Raw genomic sequence first — 20,655 nt, 5'->3', positions numbered from 1 at the left:
TCCCAATCTGTAAACCAGATCATTTAGAAACTTGCAGAAATTATGTGTTGTCACTTATTGAATGCTCATAACCTCTTCTGAGTTTCCCCCTCCAGAGACCTAGCAGTACAGAGGTTTTGAATGAGGGGGAGAAATCTACCTCTATCATGGCAAATGAATTAATTTTATCGGAGAAGCTAACATTTTTACACACACACACACACACACACACACACCCATGGGATAATTTATTCACCAGAAACTTACCAAAATTACTTTAGGTGTGTTCTGTTGGGATATTTCAGTGGGTGTTTGGCCACCAGAACATGAAGAATCCGCTGAGTCTCACCTTATGACTGCCAACTTGCTTTCCAACCTGCAACTAAATTCTGCCCCCAACACCACTGTAGGAAAGAAAATGATGATTTATCATTTCTTCTTCTTCTCACACCAGGAAAATGAAAGGACAGTAGGTAAGCGTCTACTCTAGGCAAAACAAAGCATTATGTGGAAATAAGGCCAGACTCTAGTTCAATATATTGCTCTGCAACCAGGCCCAGCCTAAGAACTGCTGCTGATGCAGAAGAGAGCCTGAAACAAACTCCGTTGTCCTTGGAATATCACTAACTGGGAATAAAGAGGTCAGCTCTCTCAAGGCTGTTCATGTTGTCAGATATTGAAGATATCATTTATTTATGGTGTCGAATACTTTACCTACTATTGTTTTTAAAAAAACTCTTGGCATATTTAAAAATAAATTAACTAATAGATAAACCCTGAAAAAAAAAAAAACCACAGAGCTTAATTTAATTTTTAAAATTGATTTAGTTAAAGATAGTTTCATGTATATCCGCAAGACTGGATCCAAATTAGAGTAAGATAATTCCATGCTTGTATAAATATAACAAAATAGATTCTACTGTCATGCATGATTAAAAAGAGCAAATAAAAATTTTTAAAAAGTTACCAAGTCAAATATTAAATGATTCAAGTATAATTTAAACAACAGCAACTTCCCTCCCCCCCCCCCCAAAATAATTTCTCTATATAGGAATGACCTGTTTCTCTGGGAAATGTGATACAAAGTCAAAGCCAGAACCAGAAATTACAACATAGAAATATCAAGTTGGGAGCCCTGAGGTTTGTTTTGCATTTTAGTGTTTACATTTTATTTCTGTTCTTAATTTTTAAAATAGGAAATAGGAAGAATAACATTTGGAGCTTACTTGTACAAACTAGAAACAAAGGAATCAAATAATTATTTATATTCTTCAGACCAGTTATCTTAACCCTCTTTGCAATTCCCTAGACTTCACTCTGTAGTTCATTTTTTCCTGAACTATCATGCCTCACAAAACTTTACTTGGCAATAACTTATTTTGAAGATTAGACTGATATATAAAGGAAAGTACACCTTCATGTCTTCTTTGAAGATGAGGTGTTTTAAAAAATAATTTTTTGGTATGTCCCAAGATTATTAAAGACCCTCCCAAGCCCAAAATCTAGTAAAAAAAAAAAAAAAAAAATTGTTAAAAAATAGGTTGGTCCTCACTACTTTGCATAAACATTATTTTATTGCTTTTTAGAAAGGAAGTCCACCAGTGGTGGAAAATGTGAATAGCTTTGTGTTATATTTATAAAGATATTAGAGAGAAAATAGGATAGTTAAAACTCTTACAGGGAAGTTAATCAGTGATATATCTGTTGGGAACAATACTGAGGGGGCAGAAGGATTTCAAGCTCGTTTCCCTGGATTTGAATACTCAAAGCTTAAATCCTTTAAGACTATTGTACCTGCCATCAGCACAGAGCAAATATCAGGCTAGGGATAGTTCCTCTAAGCCGAGGATTTAATTGTTGCTGCTTCTCTGAAATTTCTCTTGAGCCAGAGAGAGAAAACTGGGGAAGAGATATGGATAGATTAGAGAACTCCTTTCCAGTTGCCTGGTAACTTAGTGGGGGGCAGGCTGAGGGTGAGACTGAAAGGTGGGTAGGTAGGAATTCAGGACCTCTTAACAGAGAGCAGCCGCAGGGTCCTTTAAGGGAGCATCTTCCATTACCTTGAGAAGAGCAAGAACCATTTATCACTCAGCATTAGGTGAAGACCACTGTGCTCCTGTATCAACACCTCCACCAGAGAGTGCCCCCGCCCCCCGGAATGCCTCCCGTTTGACTTTTCCAGTGGACACCTTCAAGAGATTCAAAAGCCATGTGAAAGTCCCAGGTAACCCCATGTACTCTGTGATATCCTAATAAGCCAGGAAATGATGCAGTACCTCCCATCATGACTGAGGCAGCACTCTAACCATGTTTTGGATGATTTCAAAGGCATCTAACTCGATTTTTGAGTTTTGGGGTAAGAATGCATTTGCTATTCCACTCACTTCAAAGTCAGCTGGCCAGCATGAAGTCACCGTGAGGAGGAACCTCAGCAAGGGCGGGCAGCTGCTTAGCTCTTCCCTTGCTTAGAAATAGACTAAACCTTCTGAAGTAGAGTGATGAAAATCTCCTCTCTCACAGCTTTCCCGAAAGACGAGACAGAGTTAAGTGTTCTGGTTTCACAGGACATCAGTGCCAACGACCTGCCATGGAGGTAGGTAAGAACTGTCCAAACCGCACACCACGATTCGCCAAATGTCACTCAAATACTAATCATCCCAAGGTGACTCAGTGTTTAAATGCAGATTTGGAACAGGACAGAAAATTTGAAGGAGTAAAGGATAAAATTTGAAATCCTGTGATACCAGGTTTCCATGCCTGTGAGAGAATCTGAGAAGGCCCCGTGCGTATGACTCACTGGATGCTCTGGACTATTTTAATTCCACATTTGTGAAGGGGCCAGTCTTCCAGGCTTTTCTTCATAGACTGTTAACACAACCCTGTACACGCCCTGGTTAATCAGACCTAATTGCTCAACTTGACTGTGTTGCCCGCCCCCATCCCAAATATGTGAATTATTTTTCTTCTGTAGGATATTCTGATGAAGTAAAAAGGCTTTGATTTGAAATGAGCACATTAGGGAAAGTTTTTCAACTTAAGGTAGGTTTTCTTCTCTACTCCATAATCACGGCTGAGTTTAGCCTGGCCAGGGCCACCTTTGCCTGAGCCCATGTCTAGCTGTCTAAAGCTGGTGATGCCCTGCCTTAAACCTTCTATGATATGGTGGATAGCGTTGTGTCAAATGCTACAGACAGTAAAGGTTGCTTTTTGAAAAAAAAAAAAAAAATGGAAGTCAAATGATTAAAGCTTTCCCCGGAGGATTTAGCACCCTTCACTCCTCAGTGTTCACCAAGACTATTAACCAGCTCCACAGATGCAAACATTTTCTTGCAAGCATTTACTGAGATATTGTAAATTACTTAACTACAGCAGTGTACTTTCTCTCCCTTAATCTTGATCTGATCCCTGAGGGGCTATTTATTACGGATATATACAACTTGTCATTAGAAGTGAAGTTAATGTAATATGACACAAGTAGCTCACATTGTTTAAATGTGTTCCAGAAAGTTAGCAAATTCAGTTCAGTGAATATGTACATGATCTTCTGCCTGAAAAGCAGCAAGAAAGGAGGGAAGCCAGCGGGTGGGGGCAAAATATTAAACACTGCTCACTGTAGGTGGCCAATTAATACCCTGTAACCAAGCTGGAACAAATCCTTCCACTATATACATAAAGCATATAATCTCTTATCTGCTTAGGCATTATCAAATATTTTAGCAAATCCTAGTAACTTCAAACACAGGTTTAATGGAATGCAGTGCTAAAACATGCAAAGTCAAGAATCAAGTTTTTTAAGAACATAATCTGTTTTAGAAGGTTTCAAGAGAACTACTTTGCAGTGCCATTATAATCTTATCCCACGAGGAAAGACGTCTGATTTGGCAAAACCACGTTACATGTGTTACAGCAAAGTGCACAACTTTGCCTTCCCCAAATCAGACCCATAAGCAGGAAAACCATTTTAATTCCTCAGAAACTGAAAGAGTATATAGCTATGGGTCCAGATTTCCACATTTGGTCACCAGATAACATTAATTTGAGAGGGAATTCTAATAGATGGCCATGACATGAACAGTATGATCTAGCCGGGATACATGCCAGTATGAATTCAACATTGTGGTTTGTATCTCATCATCAACTTAAAAGTAATACAATTAATTAGACCACAAGCATGAAAAAATAATAATAAACAACATAACCAATAATACAACTCTGACAAAATCCCCATCTTTCACTTACACATAAGTTTACTTCAAAATGGATCTGTTTCAACCCCAGCTATAATGTCCTCCCCCCACCCTTTCCTTGTACCCAAGGAAATGGGGTATATTTTAAGTGTCTTTTCATTCCTTTCCATCTACATCTGAGATTCTGTTCATGCACTTGTGGGGTTTCAATGAAAGATCAAAAAGTAGGTGAGGTAAGAAAAATCTCCTTTTCAAAGTGAGGCAAACCCAATGTGAAGCCAGAGAGAAAAGGAAAGTAGTCAGAGAGAGGAAGACCAAACTGCATTTAGACAACCAATCTCCCATGTATTTTAAAGCAAAAGCTCTGTGATAAACGACTCACAAGCATAATATTTTATGCTTCTTATATAAACTAGAATGCATAGAGCCAAAAGACAGTTACCTGCTAAAAGCAGGAAAAAAAAAAAAAAAAGAGAGAGAGAGAGAGAGAAAGAAAGCAAGCCCTGTTGTGTTTTCAGAGAGTGAACTGCTTAGTAGGGTTTGCATAGCTTAAGAAGTCTAGTATCTATGAGTGATGCAAGATAACAATTTCTTGTAATTTTATATAGTAAGCAAAGATTTAGAATATTTACAGACCACCCTGAGTAAGGACGTCATTGGATTCTAGGAGCATGCTCATACCAGAACATTCATCTTTTTTTTTTTTTTTAAGTGCCCAGTGGCCCTCAGGCCATATATGGCTGTGGGGAAGGTATGCCTTTGACCTTCTGTGCCTTTCACAGCCTACTGAAGGATTTGCTTTCTTTAGTTCGTTATAATGACTAACGCATTATCAGATCAGGTCTGGACTGTGCTAAAGCACCTAAGGTCCCCCACAACAGGACTGGCACAAAGGCATCATCAAGATATTTGCATTGTATTGAGTGACAAGCTACTGTTACGGGGGAACGACTCAGGGAGAAACCAGGTTTTCTGATAGCTTGCACACCAGCAGTTGTGTGGCTTTGGCACTTGGGTGCTGCTGCCTTGCTCTGTGCTCATGAACCGACACAGAAAGAAGGTCTGTGTGTTATATTTTAGACTGGTGTTAAGTTCCTTTTCCTGATTTATGGGTAGGCCTTGGAACCGTTTCTCCTTATTAAAATTGATATAAGAACGTTCTCAGCTTTCAGTCATGAGGCATTTCTTTTGTTTTCATTCTATACAATGTAATTGTAATAAATTACAGTATTCCACTATTTATGTTCTCAACATACACTTTCACAGAAGTTCCCAGTCATCCTGCTCTTAGTTAACAGATGCTACAATGTCTGGTCTTAAAGATTCGTGGCCTGGTGAATTTTTCTCATTACTTAGGAGGCTACCCCACCCCCAAACCCGCCCCCATCCCCCACCGCGGGTTATTTTCTCTTTGGGAATAAAGGCACTTTAGAAGGATAAGCATTAACTCTTTCATGGTTCTATTTGCTGCAGCAGTAAATAAATCAAGTGACCTGTATTTGTCTAAAGGAGTTCTTTCATGGTTAAGCAGTTATTGAGTTAGCTCTATTCAAAATGGACAGAACGAAGAATGCTCTTTAAAAATTATTCACAGTAATTACTTTCTTATTGAACTACTAGTTACAGTAAAAGATGCCAGGCAAGTTATATAACATTGTTTTCTATAGACAGGAACATATCATTATGATACTGTGTTTTTATCTGCAAGTCACAGTCTCCCTTGGATGCAGGTTTCTAAATCTTTTATTTTAGGATATTTGTTCAATTTGTTTTTATTGAGTGGAAGACTCTCAGTTTTCTTCACAAAGAGTGATCCTTCCTAAATTCCTGAAGTTTATAATATAAATCTTCATTAAAATAATATTACTGTTCCAGAAAACATTATGTGTAAAATTCTCCTTGGAAGGATCTGCAGCCATTGCCATTTATAGGTTTGAGTGATCAGAATTTAGTACCAGGGAGTCTTTTATTTGGAGATAATTTACAATATTGAAGTAGTTGTTTTGAAAAGTAGGTGTACATGACTTGCCACCTCAAATTTAAGAAATCAATATTTCTGAATCAAGATTAGATACATGACTTTCTTGACCTTGGCAAAAAAAAAACAACAGATTTTATTTTATATATATATATATATATATATATATATATATATATATATATATATATATAGAGAGAGAGAGAGAGAGAGAGAGAGAGAGAGAGAGAGAGAGATACGATAGAAATAAAAGATAATAGATACAGAGATTGAGACTTAAAGGCTCTTTACTTTGTGCATATTTATCCATTCATGGATTCAAATAATAATCTCAGTATTCCCCATAATGAAAATTTCAGGTCGATGAGGACCATCTCTTGCCTCCTCAGGACACTGGAGCTCTGGTAGGCATGCTGAAAACCTGGTTCGAGGTCTTAGCTTCTTCACCCTATGTGCCTGTGAGCAAAATCTTCTTGAGTCAAATTCTCTTTTGTTGGATTCCAAAAGTAAGGTCACATGAATGCCTTCAAGTGTGTATAATGGTCTGCCCTCTTTCCAAAGTGACTTGCTATTACCTTCTCTTACCTGTTTCTGAAGAGGAAAAGGGGACAGCAGCAAAGGCAAAGATTGTCAGTAGAGAAATAACTGAACTAAATTTTATTTATTTATTCTAATTTGTTATATATGACAGCAGAATGCATTTCAATTCATGGTACACATATGGAGCACAATTTTTCATGTCTCTGGTTGTACACAAAGTAGAGTCACACCATTTGTGTCTTCCTACATGTACTTGGGGTATGATTTCCATCTCAGTTCACCATCTTCCTACCCCCTCTCCCCTCCCTTCCCCTCTTTCCCCTTTGCCCTATCTAAAGTTCTTCCATTCTTCCCATGCTCCCCCCACATCCCCATTATGGATCAGTATCCTCATATCAGAGAAAACATTCAGCATTTGGTATTTTGGGATTGGCTTACTTCACTTACATAACATTCTCCAACTCCATCCATTTACCTGCAAATGCCATGATTTTATTCTCTTTAATGCTGAGTAATATTTCATTGTATATATATGTGTGTGTGTGTGTGTGTGTGTGTGTGTGTGTGTGACAGTTTCTTTATCCATTCATCTGTTGAAGGGCATCTAGGTTGGTTCCACAATTTAGCAATTGTGAATTGTATTGCTATAAATATTGATGTGGCTGTGTTCCTGTAGTATGCTGATTTTAAGTCCTTTATGTATAAACCAAGGAGTGGGATAGCTGGGTTAAATGTTGGTTCCTTTCCCAGTTTTTCAAAGAATCTCCATACTGCTTTCCAGATTGGCTGCACCAATTCTCAATCCCACTAGAAATGTATGAGTGTGTCTTTCCCCCCACATCCTTGCCAACACTTATTGTTGTTTGTGTTCTTAATAGCTGCCATTCTGACTGGGGTGAGATGAAATCTCAGAGTAGTTTTGATTTGCATCTCTCTAATTGCTAGAGATTGAACATTTTTTCATATATTTGTTGATTGATTGTATATCATCTTCTGAGAAGTGTCTGTTCAGTTCCTTGGCCTATTTATTGATTGGGTTATTTGTGGATTTTTTTTTTTTTGGTGTTAAGATTTTTGAGTTATTTATATATCCTAGAGATTAGTGCTCTATCTGTTGTGAATGCGGTTAAAAATTGCTTCCATTCTGTAGGATCTCTATTCACCTCACTGATTTTTTTTTTTTTTTTTTTTTTTTTTGCTGAAAAGAAGCTTTTTAGTTTGAATCCATTCCATTTATTGATTCTTGATATTATTATTATTATTATTTGTTATTGGAGATTGAACCCAGGGGTGCTTAACCATTGAGGCACATCCTCAGGCCTTTTTGTTTTTTATTTTGAGACAGGTTCTCGCTAAATTACTTCAGTCCTCGCTAAGTTGCTGAGGCTGGCTTTGAACTTGAGATCCTCCTGCCTCAGCCTCCTGAGCTGCTATGATTATGGGTGTGGGTGCCACAATCCCCTAAACTAGACCCTTCTTATTCCTGACTCTCAACAGGAGCTTTCAAGCTTTAGGGACGGCATCTGGAGGCACAGACAAAGACCAGCAGACGTACGTAATACCCTTTGCAGGTATTTGGAAAGTTATCCTTTGAATGTCAGCTAATGGACAGTAAGACTCTCACCTTCTATTTCAGTCCTTTCCCATTCCAGATTTGTTGCCCACAATTGTCTACAGGGTCCTAGAAGAAACAAACACAACCCGAAATCACGAGAACATTCAATTTTTTGGAAACGTCAGGAAATTCTTTAGATAGTATGATTCATATTCAAGTTTCTAAACTCAAAAAATTCATGGAACCAGTTAGAGCTTATTCAGAGTCAAAGGTTTTCAAAAAATACTACTGAGAGCCTCTGTAGGAGGTAGGGATGGAGTGGTGCTGGGGTAGAGGCTGGGAGGGAAAACTGCACCTGAGACCAAACTTGAAACTACTGCATACCTTGAAGTTCATCAGAAGATTTCATTTGGCAAAGGATTCTCCTCTGGAAAGAAAGAGAAGAGATGCTCCATAATTACATGCCCCAGAAAAATGTGTTACGAAGGAATTCCAGAAATTCAGCATCCCTGTTGCTAGCAAGAGTTACTTTCCCTATTTTGGGGGGGCGGGGTAAGGTGGTACTGAGGATTGAACCCAGGGTGCTAAACCACTGAGCCAATCCCTGGTGTCTAATTTTTGTATTTTATTTAGAGACAGGACCTCACTGAGTTGCTTAGGGTCTCACTAAGTTGCTGAGGCTGGCTTTGAACTCTGATCCTCCTGCCTCAGCCTCCCAAGCTGCTGGGATTAGAGGCCTGTGCCATTGTGCCAGGAGCAAGAGTTATTTTCAAATAATAATTCATGAAGACTCTCAGATTTTTTTTTTCAGTATTCATTATGAGAATGTGAATCAGGTAGTATTTGAGAGAAAATAATAAGAAATGAGCACTATTGGAATGATTTTATAAGGAAATGACTAAAAAGAGAAGCACATTCATATAAAACTAACTATTCTTTTGAATATAAACCTAATGTATTTTCATTGTAGAAGAACATGAATATTCAGAGAAGTAATTTAAAGGTGATATCAAATCGCCTGTACCTGCACTATTAGCTTTTCTGTGGATGGGTAGAGGTAGTAACATAATCGATATAAAATTATAAAAGCAGTATACTTCTGTAGCCAGTGCATTTTATTAAACCTTGTCTTGTATGACTTTTAGATTTTTTTTTTTATTTCAGGAAGAAATAGAAAAAGACATAATTGGAGTACATTTTCATTTTTTTAAAAAATTGTAAGAATGTATGTAATGGGACCTCAGCTCTTTATGAATTCCTTCTTTTTCCATTTGGACAAACTCAGGTGGCAACATGTTTGCTTCAAAGCAGTGTTTTTCTTGTAGTGGAGTGGTAGTGGTCCTAGGCCTCTGAGCATTTAATCTAGACTACTCTTTGAGGATATTATTTACACTGGTTTGTCCTTCTCTTTCCTCAAATCTTTATCCACCATCTCCTAAAGAAAACAGCTACAAAATAAATTAAAGGCCATTTCTGCTGTAGGAAGAAAAGCCAAAAAGTCAGAAAATAATTGTCTTAATGAACTGCTAAGCCTAAATTAGACTGTCCAATATAAACTGAAAAAAAAATGCCCATAACTTGGGCCAAATTAATTACTATTGCAAATATTAAGCAAAAGGTTATCTAGTCTGTCCATGATCTAAGAAAAGGCAAGATTTCCCAACTAGAGGTGCAAGGAAATGGTTTTGGGGCATGGACAGATGGTTATAATGCTAATTGTCAAGGTCTAGTTGGATTTTATATTAAGTACCATACTATTGTTAGATCTATTTAAAGTTCACAGCTACTGCAGGTGTTTAAAAGCATTGGGATAAAAATAAATTTGCTCACCATAGGACAGAGCAAATCTAGGGATTTAAAACTGTCAGCTTGATGGTAAGGCAAAAATCCAGCAGGTTAATATATTGCTTCTTTCTTTGTTTCTCTTTGAGTTTCTCCCTCTCTCTTACTTTCTCTCTCTCCTTCAACTTTTCCTCTAAATAGAACCAAATTAGCATGATGTTTGTTAACTCTCTAAGTCTTTATCTTGGCTAAATCCTTATAATGCCTCCAGATGCTGGGTTATCAGTCTTTTCCTTGTTCCTCAAGAAGGTTTAAATATTCCATTATAACACTGTATAAAATGTGTCTTTGTAACTAGTGTCTCTTCCCAGCAGGCTGTAACTACCTTGAGAGCACGGTTTTCCCCCATCATCCTACAAAGTCTTAGTTATTGAGTAGTGCTCAGCTCTAGTTATTGAATAAATGAATAAACAAGTAGAATAAATAAATGGTTACATCCATACATAAATAAACAGAAAAGGAAATACATTTTACCTATCTGGGACATTGCCTGTATAATGACAGCATGTCCATTTTGTCTATTCTTTTTGTGCAATCACCTGGGACATGTTGACCTGGTCAGCGTGACCAGGTGAATTCCTTAATCAGCTGTAACCACTGAAACACCTGCTGTCAACATACCTTTCTGTCTTTGCCTGTTACTTAAGAGAACCAAGGACCTCAGCTTACATCATTTCTTTTGGACAAATGACTATTAAGGGTTGATGACCCAGTGTTTTGCTTTAGGCTCCAAATCATTTCTAATCAGTCAGTAGTCTCCCTTCTGTCTTCTGAAATTCCACGAGTATTGCTTAATTTAAGCACAATCTGCTGTTTTCACAGAACATGCCTCTCTCTGCCCTTTAAATATAATGAGCATAAACTTCAGTGAATTTAATCAGCTGTTTACATATCAGTTGCTTCTTGGCAATAACAAAAATGGTGTCTTATTTTCATAAAAATTTAAGCATAGTCTCTGAGACCAGATCATCTTGGTTATTTGACATTAGGATCAATGTCATCATACTTAGGATTGAATTTTTTTTTTTAAATTAAAAATTGAGGTAAAATTTTTACTTCAATTTTACATCTTTTTCGTTACCTTTTCTCTCAGCACAGATTTGATTAGTTCCTTGAACTAGAATGGCCACTGTGGAGTGACAGTGTGACTCATGTTTCTTGAGGCCATTAGATAATGATTTCAGAAATACTTTGGATTTTTAAAATTAGCAACAGTAACATGTATCATGGAGTTTTCCAATGTTTTGTTTTGCAAATATTTACCGCAGCACAGAACTTTGTTATACTTCTTCAGTCTTCCTGATAATCCCCTGATTAAACCATCTCCTGCTAACAGGAGCCAAAGAGAAGCAGTGGAGGCCGCCAGAGGCAAATAGACTGTGTGTATTTCTTTCAGAATTCTATTTTTTTCAATAGCTTGTATTTTTGTTTTCTGATAAACGATCTGGACTAACAAGCCACTCATTGATCTTTGACCTTTTCAGCCACATCAAAAGCATCTTAAAAGCCAATTAGTGGAAATACAGAGAAAAAGGTCATTTTATGACTCCACTCAACATTAGAACCGTTATATTGTACATAGATCCAAATTATCCTATGGCTTTCATTAGAGAAGCAGAAAGATAAATACTTCAATTATAAAGTAGTTAGATATTTACATGCACAAATGATTTTACTCTTCCGATTCTGAATACGGTCATTTCCTTAGCACACTCAACACATCTAGTCACCGGTGACTGCTCTCAGGATGATCTCTTTTGATGTGGAACAGGGACAACACTGACAAATGATGTCTACTGATAATCCCCGAGCCTCATTTTAGCCTCTGACTTTAATTGCTTTCTCAAAACAGCTTTGGACCAGACTATTTCAGAAGAAGTGATACATAAAAGAATAAACGTTTGTGTCCAGTCTTTTCTTCTCTGATAGTGTTGATTTCAGGCAGGATAACACAGAGGAAAGGGAGAAAATCCACACGTGGAGGACCACAGAACCAATTATAAGCCCTTAGAAATGAGAACAATGATTTCACTAAAATGATTATCCAATACATTTATAATTAAGTTCCTAAATATCAGGTGTTTCAAGGATCATTCATTCAGGGCTGTTGTGGCTCAGCAGTAGAGCACTTGTCTAGCATGTGTGAGGCCCTGGTTTCAATTCTCAATACCACATATATAATAAATAAAATAAAAATATTGCATCCATCTACAACTAAAAAATATTTTTTAAAAGAATCATTCATTTAGTTTTATGATTTGATTTAAGAATCTGCAATTTGAGTGGGATAAACCTTGAAATACACAGTAAAAGATATGGTTAATAACCTTAGAAAATTATCATATAGCAGAGAATGTGACAATCTGCTGAGTTCCTCTTCATGCCATGTTGAGGCATGATATCCACCAGTTTAATAAGAAATAGAGATTATTTTGATTTTGTGGCAGGTTTTTTTTTTCCCCTGTAGTTAGGAAACTGATTCATTTTATTTTAAAAATGAAAGTATCTGATTTTTCTTCAAGCAGAGAACATTATTTTTGTGCTGGGAGCCATCAGCCAAGTAGGTATGACAAATTCCTTGCCAGCTTACTCCCATGCTGTCTAGTGGAAGGACTTCTGAAAGGTGACCTTGCTCAAGGACCAGGGCAGGATCCGTGTTTAGGGTGTTCCCCCTTTAGAATAGGGCGGTTTAGCATAATAGGAGATTAGGGTGTTCCCCCTTTAGAATAGGGCATATCCTGCTGCTGAGTTTCTCTTGAGTGCTTAGGGTCAGACAGTATATTTTGGGAGACAGAAGCCCATGCGGTGTGGATTTGGGCAGAGAACGTGGATTCCCCTAGAGCGTATTTGCAGACGGCCGGTGTGAGTTCGGGAATAAAGAATTGCTGTTTGAATCCACAAGCTGTGTGGAGACTCGTGATTTGTGCCCAGCCAGAGACTGCGGCATTTTTGTATATATGTAGTAGAAAAATAAACAAGTATACAAAAAAAAAAAAAAATCCTACCTGAAAAACACTAGAACGAAAACCTAAATATATTCTAAAGTGAAGCATAACATTGTAATCTAAAAAATATGTGGAACTGGTAGAATAAAGTCACCAAGGTCACTTGTAACATACAAGATCAGGTATTGAAAAGCTGTATTAGACTTTGATTTTCTGAGCAGGAATTTCCAGTCCTTTCCTGAATGCTTTTCTTTAAAGTATAAGCAGACTACATTCATCAAAACCAGATGCTAATGTCTCTCTGCTAAGTTTCTGTTATCAATATCAAGTCTGAAAGATCCAAAACATTTTTGTGAAAAGTGGACTCTGCCTGTGATCGGTTTCTATTCACCAGGTTGAAGTAAGCCAAGGTCCATTAATGCCTTAGAAATGTGGGGGGGTGGGGGTGGGGCCGTGGAATCAAGGCCATTCAGAATATATTTTTCTCTTTAAGATTTTTAGGTCAAAAAATGATTTGTTCACAAAATCTCACACACATGTGCAGCATACAAACTTCCTGGTTTAATCCTTTAAAAACTGTTGACACCGAATGGACTGGCCCTTCAAATTTTGGTTGGCTGTATTGGCTTGTCCATATGACAGGGGAATGAAGTCAGCCATCAAGAGCACAGAGTGTGACTGCTCCAAAATTCCGGCAAACCAAAAGTGACAGTTCCACAGGTGTTGGTAGAGATGAGATCGTACGAAATGTTTATATCCTCATGAAAATAACAAAGCCCTTGAGTCCCTTGCTGCCCTCCCCCTTGGCATTCAAAAATTCCAGTGGTATACCATTTTCTCCAACTATATTTGAATACTCTACATGAAAATGTTTTCTCCTAAAGAATAATACTAGTGACAGCAGTATCTTATATACAACTGTTTTAGTTTTGAAATGTGCTTGTATACTTGATTTAAGGCCTTTAAAATTCCCTGCAAGGATACAAGATCAGAGAATGAGTAATTAAATTGGAAAAAAAAAAAAAAAAGGCATTTCAATTCATGAATTCACACATTGGCATAGAGTTTGACAAAAATACCTACTAGAAGCTAATAATCTGGCACAGCATATGAGAAGAGATAGCATGATTGAATGCTCCATGGGGAGCTATATTAAATGTGATCTAAATTCTATTCAGAATTAGATAGTTAGGTGCTACATTAGGTGTTAGATGTGCAATGATGAACAAAACAATGTGAGCTTAGACTACGTAGGTTCAAGTACATAGAACTTATAAATAAACAAATAATGACATAAATGATAGTACATGCAATGAAGGAATAAACAGGGCACAGTAGGATTTATTCAGGTTTTTTAGGCCATAGATAATTTTATGTATCAACTTGTTTGGACCATGGAGTGCCCAGATATTTGGTCAAACATTATTCTGAATATGTCTCTGCGTTTTGTGATGAGATTAGCATCTGAATTAGCTGACTGATATAGCAGATTGCTCTACCTGATATGGGAGGGCTTCATTCGATCAACTGAAGTTCTGAACAGAATATAAGGACTGAGTAAAAGGAAATTCCTTCTGCTTGTCTTAGAATGAGACACTGGGAATTTTCCTGTCTTTGAATGCAAACTGAAATATCTTCTCTTCCTAGATCATCTGAAGCCTACAGACATTTTGGGCAGGAACAGCACCCATCGCTCTCCTGGGTTTCCAGCTTGCTTACTGCTGATCCCAAGACTTGTCAACTTCCACAGTTGCATGAATCAGTTTCCTAAAATCTGTCCCTCTCTCTGTCTCTGTCCCTCCCCACCTCCTGCCCTGGCCATGTGTGTGTGTGTGTGTGTGTGTGTGTGTGAGAGAGAGAGAGAGAGAGAGAGAGAGAGAGAGAGAGAGAGAGAAAGAGAGAGAGAAGTTTATTCCTCACAGTTCTGGAGGCTGGAAGTTCAAGGCCAAGTTAATGGTAGTTTTGGTGATGATTTGGTCTCTACTTTTAAGACAACACCTTGAATGATGCCTCTTCCACAGGAATAAATGCTATGCCCCCATGTGACATAAGGGTAAAAAGGGCCAAAGAAGGTGCCTCCAAATCTTTTATAAGGCACAAATTCCATCCAAGATGGCAGAGACCTCTTGGTCCAACCATCTCCTAAAGTCCCACCTCTTAACACTGTTGCCCTCTGGATGAAGTTGCAACACAGATTCTGAAGGCAACACAAGATTCCAACTACAGCACATAGATATATGGATGGATGTATAGATATCTGCATCCCATTGATTTTATCTGAAAAGTCCTGACTAATTCAGACAGTATGTCTTAGCAAGTATGATCTGAGATGTGGAGGACAGATTAACAAAAGGAAGAACATGCAAAGCATTTGAAAAATTCCTAAATCAAAGATAGTCCTAAGTGACTGATATATAGAGCAAAACACTATGCTATGCATTCTATTTTATACCCTGAGTGCAATTATTAAAGGTTTTTAATCAGGGATGATTTATGTTTGAATAGGTCTCTGCTTTTAATATACTTTTAATATATATAGCTTTAGTTTTATATTTAAAAAAAAATAGATCCCTGGGACTAGTGTCTGGAGTTCAGATCAAAGGTGAGTGACTATGGATTTAGTGACTAATGTGTGAGTGAAAAATAAGATAAGACGAGGAAGAGGGTGGGAGCAGAGAACAGAGGAGTAAACACAATGTAGACATGGTTTGGAGGTGAAATTGGCTGAACTATGTTTTGGCTAAGAAAGATGAGGGAAAAAGAGGGACTGTGAAGAATGGTTCCCATGTCAATGGCTTGGGCAGTAGAGTTGAAAGAACTGGATAAGGAGTTGCAGAGAAATAATGGTTGTGACATTGGGGCACATTCACTTTCTAAATGCAGCAATTTGAGGAGTAGTAATGTCCTCAAGAATGGCACAGAAGGATCTGAATCTCAGGTGACACCTTAACTGGATGTATATCCCTGGGAACCCTATTAACAGTCATGGCCTGATTGAGATCACCTAGTGAACAAAATAGAGATACAAGAAAAGAGCAGTTAGAATTGAGCCGTGATTGAGCTGGAAGCGGTGGCAGAAGCCTGTAATCCCAGTGGCTCAGGAGGCTGAGGCAGGAATATCATGAGTTCAAAGCCAGCTTCAGCAAAAGCAAGATGCTAAGCAATGCAGTAAGACCCTGATTATAAATATAATACAAAATAGGGCTGGGGATGTAGCTCAATGGTCAAGTGCCCCTGAGTTCAATCACCAGTACCACGCCCCTTCCAAGAAAAAAAAAAGAAAAGAAAGAAAAACTGAGCCTTAATTGAAAATTTAAACTTTAGGAAGAGAATGAGGCCGCAGAAATTACTGAGAAGTGGTTAATAAGCAACATCAAGAGAGGGAGAGGGAGAGGGAAAGAGGCGGGGGTGGGGGGCGGGTATTGAACTTTCTAGTACTGTGGGTTTGCTGTTTTCATCAGATTTGAAAATTCCTCCACTACTTCTCATTCAAATAAATCTTCTCCTTTTCCAAGATTATCATTACATAAATATTAGACTACTCAATGTTGTCCCACATTATTGAGTCTCTCTTAATTTCATTTTGGTATTTTAGTTTGTGCTTTGGTTTAAATGATTTCTGTTGCAAGCTTATTGGTATTTTCTTTTTAAGTGTCTAATCTGCTTTTAGACCATTTCAACTAAAATTTCATTTCAGACATACTATATCAATAATTTCCTTCATCTTTGTCATTTCTGAATCTACTTCTTTGGATTAATTTCTCTTCAATGTGGATCATATTTCTTGTTGTTTTTACCCTTCACATGTCTAAAAGTTTATTTTCTTTCTTTCTTTCGACTCTGATCATTATCAATATTACATTGAAGAGTTCATGGATTTTGATCAAAAATTCCTTAAAAATTAGCATTAAAAAGAAACATAACTTAATGAAGTACATCTATGAAACACCTACAGTCAATAATATATTTAATGATAAAACTAAATCCTTCCCCATAAGATCAAGAAGACGACAAGATATTTTCTCTCATCTCTTCTATTCATGTCCTGGAGATCCTGAAATTTACTGCAACAAAGCAACAGATAAACAGTAAGAGACATCTAGAAATAAAGTTCTCTCTCAGTATTTTTTAATTAAACATCAGAATTGCTTTCTTTTCTGTTTCAATTTTACCTTCTATGTTTTTGTTCAAAGTTGAGGACATTATTCTAGTTCTTGTTCTCTAAAAGAACAATTTTTCTTTCTGCCTGGAATGTTTTCTGATTAGCTTCAGGTTGCAATTGCTTTCCTTGAATCCACCGAGATCTAACCTCAGGCTTCTGGTAAACTGCCCAAATAACCACAGATTCTTCCCATTCCTGAGGCCATACTCCTTTGAAATGTTACTTTACCATTCTCCATTTTTTGGCCAGGAGAGGAATGTGTTTTTATTATTTGCTTTGCCCAATAGCAAGTGGTAGAAGTGGTGTAAGTGAGTTCAAGAGTAGCCCTCAAGAGATCTTCTCTTTGGAAGTCAGCCACACCACGGAAACAAGCCCAAGCTATCCTGCTGGGTGGTAAGAGACCGTTCAGATGAGAACCAAGATGCTCTAACTTACAACCAGTTCTTAGCTGACCAAAGACACCTGCATCAGCTGTGGCAGCTGGCTGCACCCAGCCCAAATTGCTGACCTGAAAATCAGTAAATTCAAACAATGGTGGTTGTTAATTTAAGCCACTGTTTTGAATTGATTTGTGAGACACCGAGTACTGTCTGATAAAAGTGCTCAATGGGATTTGCTCACAGAATTGCCTAATTTTACTTTTTGGCTTCTAGAATTACTGCTCTAAAGCTGAATTTGTTTTCATTCCTCCTCCTTCTTCTTAGATGTAAGTGGAAATTATCCCAAAATTTCCTTTTCTCTCACAAATTTTCCATTAAATGAGGTGTGTGTGTGTGTGTGTGTGTGTGTGTGTGTGTGTGTGTATGTGGTGGAACTGAACTTTCAGAAGACTAAAGTGACCCTAAAGAAGTATAATTTAATTAGAAATAGAAACAGTGCTCTTAATCTTTAACTTGGTTTATATATTTGACTTACATTGACACAGTGCCTTATAGTTGGCAATCCATAAGGAAGACACATAGATAGTTAAATAATTGATATATTTTGTCATTTTAAGGCACCTTTCCAAGAAAAGAAAAATAAACTAATTTGTATTAGAATAGTTTGTGTCATTATGGATTAATTTATATGAGACTTACTTAGAATCACAACTCCTACTCAAGATTGAAAATTCCAGATGCTTAACTGGAGTTCAGTCCCTTATTCACTCATTAAACACCAACTCATTCCATGTGTTGGGCCTCAGACTGGACTGAGATCACAAGATGAAGAAGGCAAAGTTCCTTTATAGCATCTCAAAACACTGGGTTTTAGAGATATCCGTGGGATGAGTTCCCTTTTTGTAAAGCACAGAAGCTTACAAATCATATGATTCTGAAAGTCTCCCCATTAGAAAATCACTCTCTGTCACTTATACTTTTATATTCATTTTAAGCAAAAAAGAAAAGGGTATGGTTATAACCCTTGGATCTAGATGTGCCCATGAAGTGTCACCCATGTGACATATATTTTGTCATATATTTTGCCACTAACATAAAACCAAGAACTACTATGGGAAAGGAAGATGAATACATAAATGAATGAGTTAATGAGCAGAGTGGACACAGTAGAAGAGTCCAGAAACATGTAGGAAGAAGACCATAGAAAGCATTCATGTAGACCACTCTTAATGGGTGTTTGCTAATTGGATAAGATGTGAGAGAAGGAGAGGGTATTGTAGGCACAGGGAGCAACATTCCCTAGGCATAATATGAAGGAAGTGGTTCTCAGCATGGATATTAGTATGAGGTGGGGCATGGATGAGGGAAGAGAATGTAGCAGCCAATAGAATGAGAGTTAAAATATTGGTCAAGTACAGATCAGAGAGAAGACCCCAACCATGTCCTAGTTTGGAGTTATTTCTGTAAATGATAGGAAAATTACTGAAGTCTTCCAAGAAGGTAAATAGTTACCTCCAAGAAGGTAAATCTAATTCTCCAGAATTAGATTTACATTATTCTTATGATTTAGGTATGAGATGTTGCTCAAAAGCTCATTTGTCAGACAAATGCAAAAGAGTTTAGAGGTGAAATGATTAAGTTATGAGAGCTTTAACTTAATAAATGCATTATCACTAATATGGATTAACTGGGCAGTAACTGTAGTCAGGTAGCACGTGGCTGAGAAAGTAGGTCACTGGCACGCCCTTGGAGTTTCTAGTTTATCCCTGTTGAGCAGAGGTCTCTCTGCTTCCTTGATGTCGTGTCCTGAGCTATTTTCCTCTGTCACACCCTTCTTCCATGATGTTCTGCCTCACGTTGGACCCAGAGCTATGGAGTTGGCTGTGTGGACTGAGACCTTTGAAACTGTGAGTCAAATAAACTTTTTCTCTTCTAATTGTTCTTGTCATGTCTTTTGGTCACAGTGTCTGACAAACTGACAGCAATTGACTAAAGCAATTATAAAAGGATTTTTCTGGAGGTATTTTGAAGAGTGAATAAAATCATGGAGATGAGTGAGGTCATATAAAAAATTAAACAAGAATAATTCTAGAAAATCCCTATTACAATAGTACAGTAGAAGAATGCAAGGGTTTAAGGTGATCTCAGGGGTACAGGAAAAAGGGGAACATATATGGATCATTATGACTTGTCCTGTTGGAATGAGGCTGGTGACAGAAGAGGAATAGGCCAAGATAGCTCTGCTTTAGACCTAAGGCATTAATTGAGTGAAGAACGGTCTCTTAAGCACAACAAGAAACAGGCCAGTAAGTGTCAGAGGAAGAATGAGGCCAGCAAACACCACCTTTGTCCATCATTGAAATAAAATGTGGAAGAAATGATTTTCTGGTTTATACAAAGAGTGTGTCACAGGAATCTTGATTCCCTCCTGTTGCACAATGGCCAGCAGCTGTCTCATGTGCGTGCATATTAATGCTGAGAGCTCTAACTCAGATAATGGATTGATGATCTCCTTTCTCCTTCAGAAGAAAGACTATTGGCTTTATGTACCATAATTCCATACACAGTTTACACAAAATACTTGAAAAGGTCTTTTGCATTCTCATTATTCTGTGACTAATTACTTTTGCTCTGAAGTAAGTCTCTTGACCTTACTTTCACATGGGGGTGCTGAAATAATGCTTCCTACATTTCCTGTATGGCTTCTTTAACAATAAAATTTGTACTGTGTTGCACACACACACACACACACACACACACACAAAGACTTCATTTTTAAGCATATCCTACAAGAGGGGAATGGCTATTTGTACAGAGCGTGCATGCCATGTCTTCAAAAATATCATGGGTGGCTTTGTCATTCTAGAATTCTCCTTGGTGGATTTTGCATCCATTATTCAAGCATTTTGCCACTAATTTTTTGTTTTGTTTTGTTTTTAGGAGCTATTACCTCCAGAATGCCAAATTAAAAATTGCCAATAAGATGCTCTGACAGCAGAAATCAAATAACCAAAGGTACCTATTTACTATTCATTTTTCCATAAAATAAAAATAAAACATCTGTTCTTTCCATCTAATCTGGCGACT

Source organism: Callospermophilus lateralis, chromosome 8 (assembly GCF_048772815.1).
Source record: "Callospermophilus lateralis isolate mCalLat2 chromosome 8, mCalLat2.hap1, whole genome shotgun sequence".
NCBI lineage: Eukaryota > Metazoa > Chordata > Mammalia > Rodentia > Sciuridae > Callospermophilus > Callospermophilus lateralis.
Note: the sequence above shows the minus strand (reverse complement) of the source record.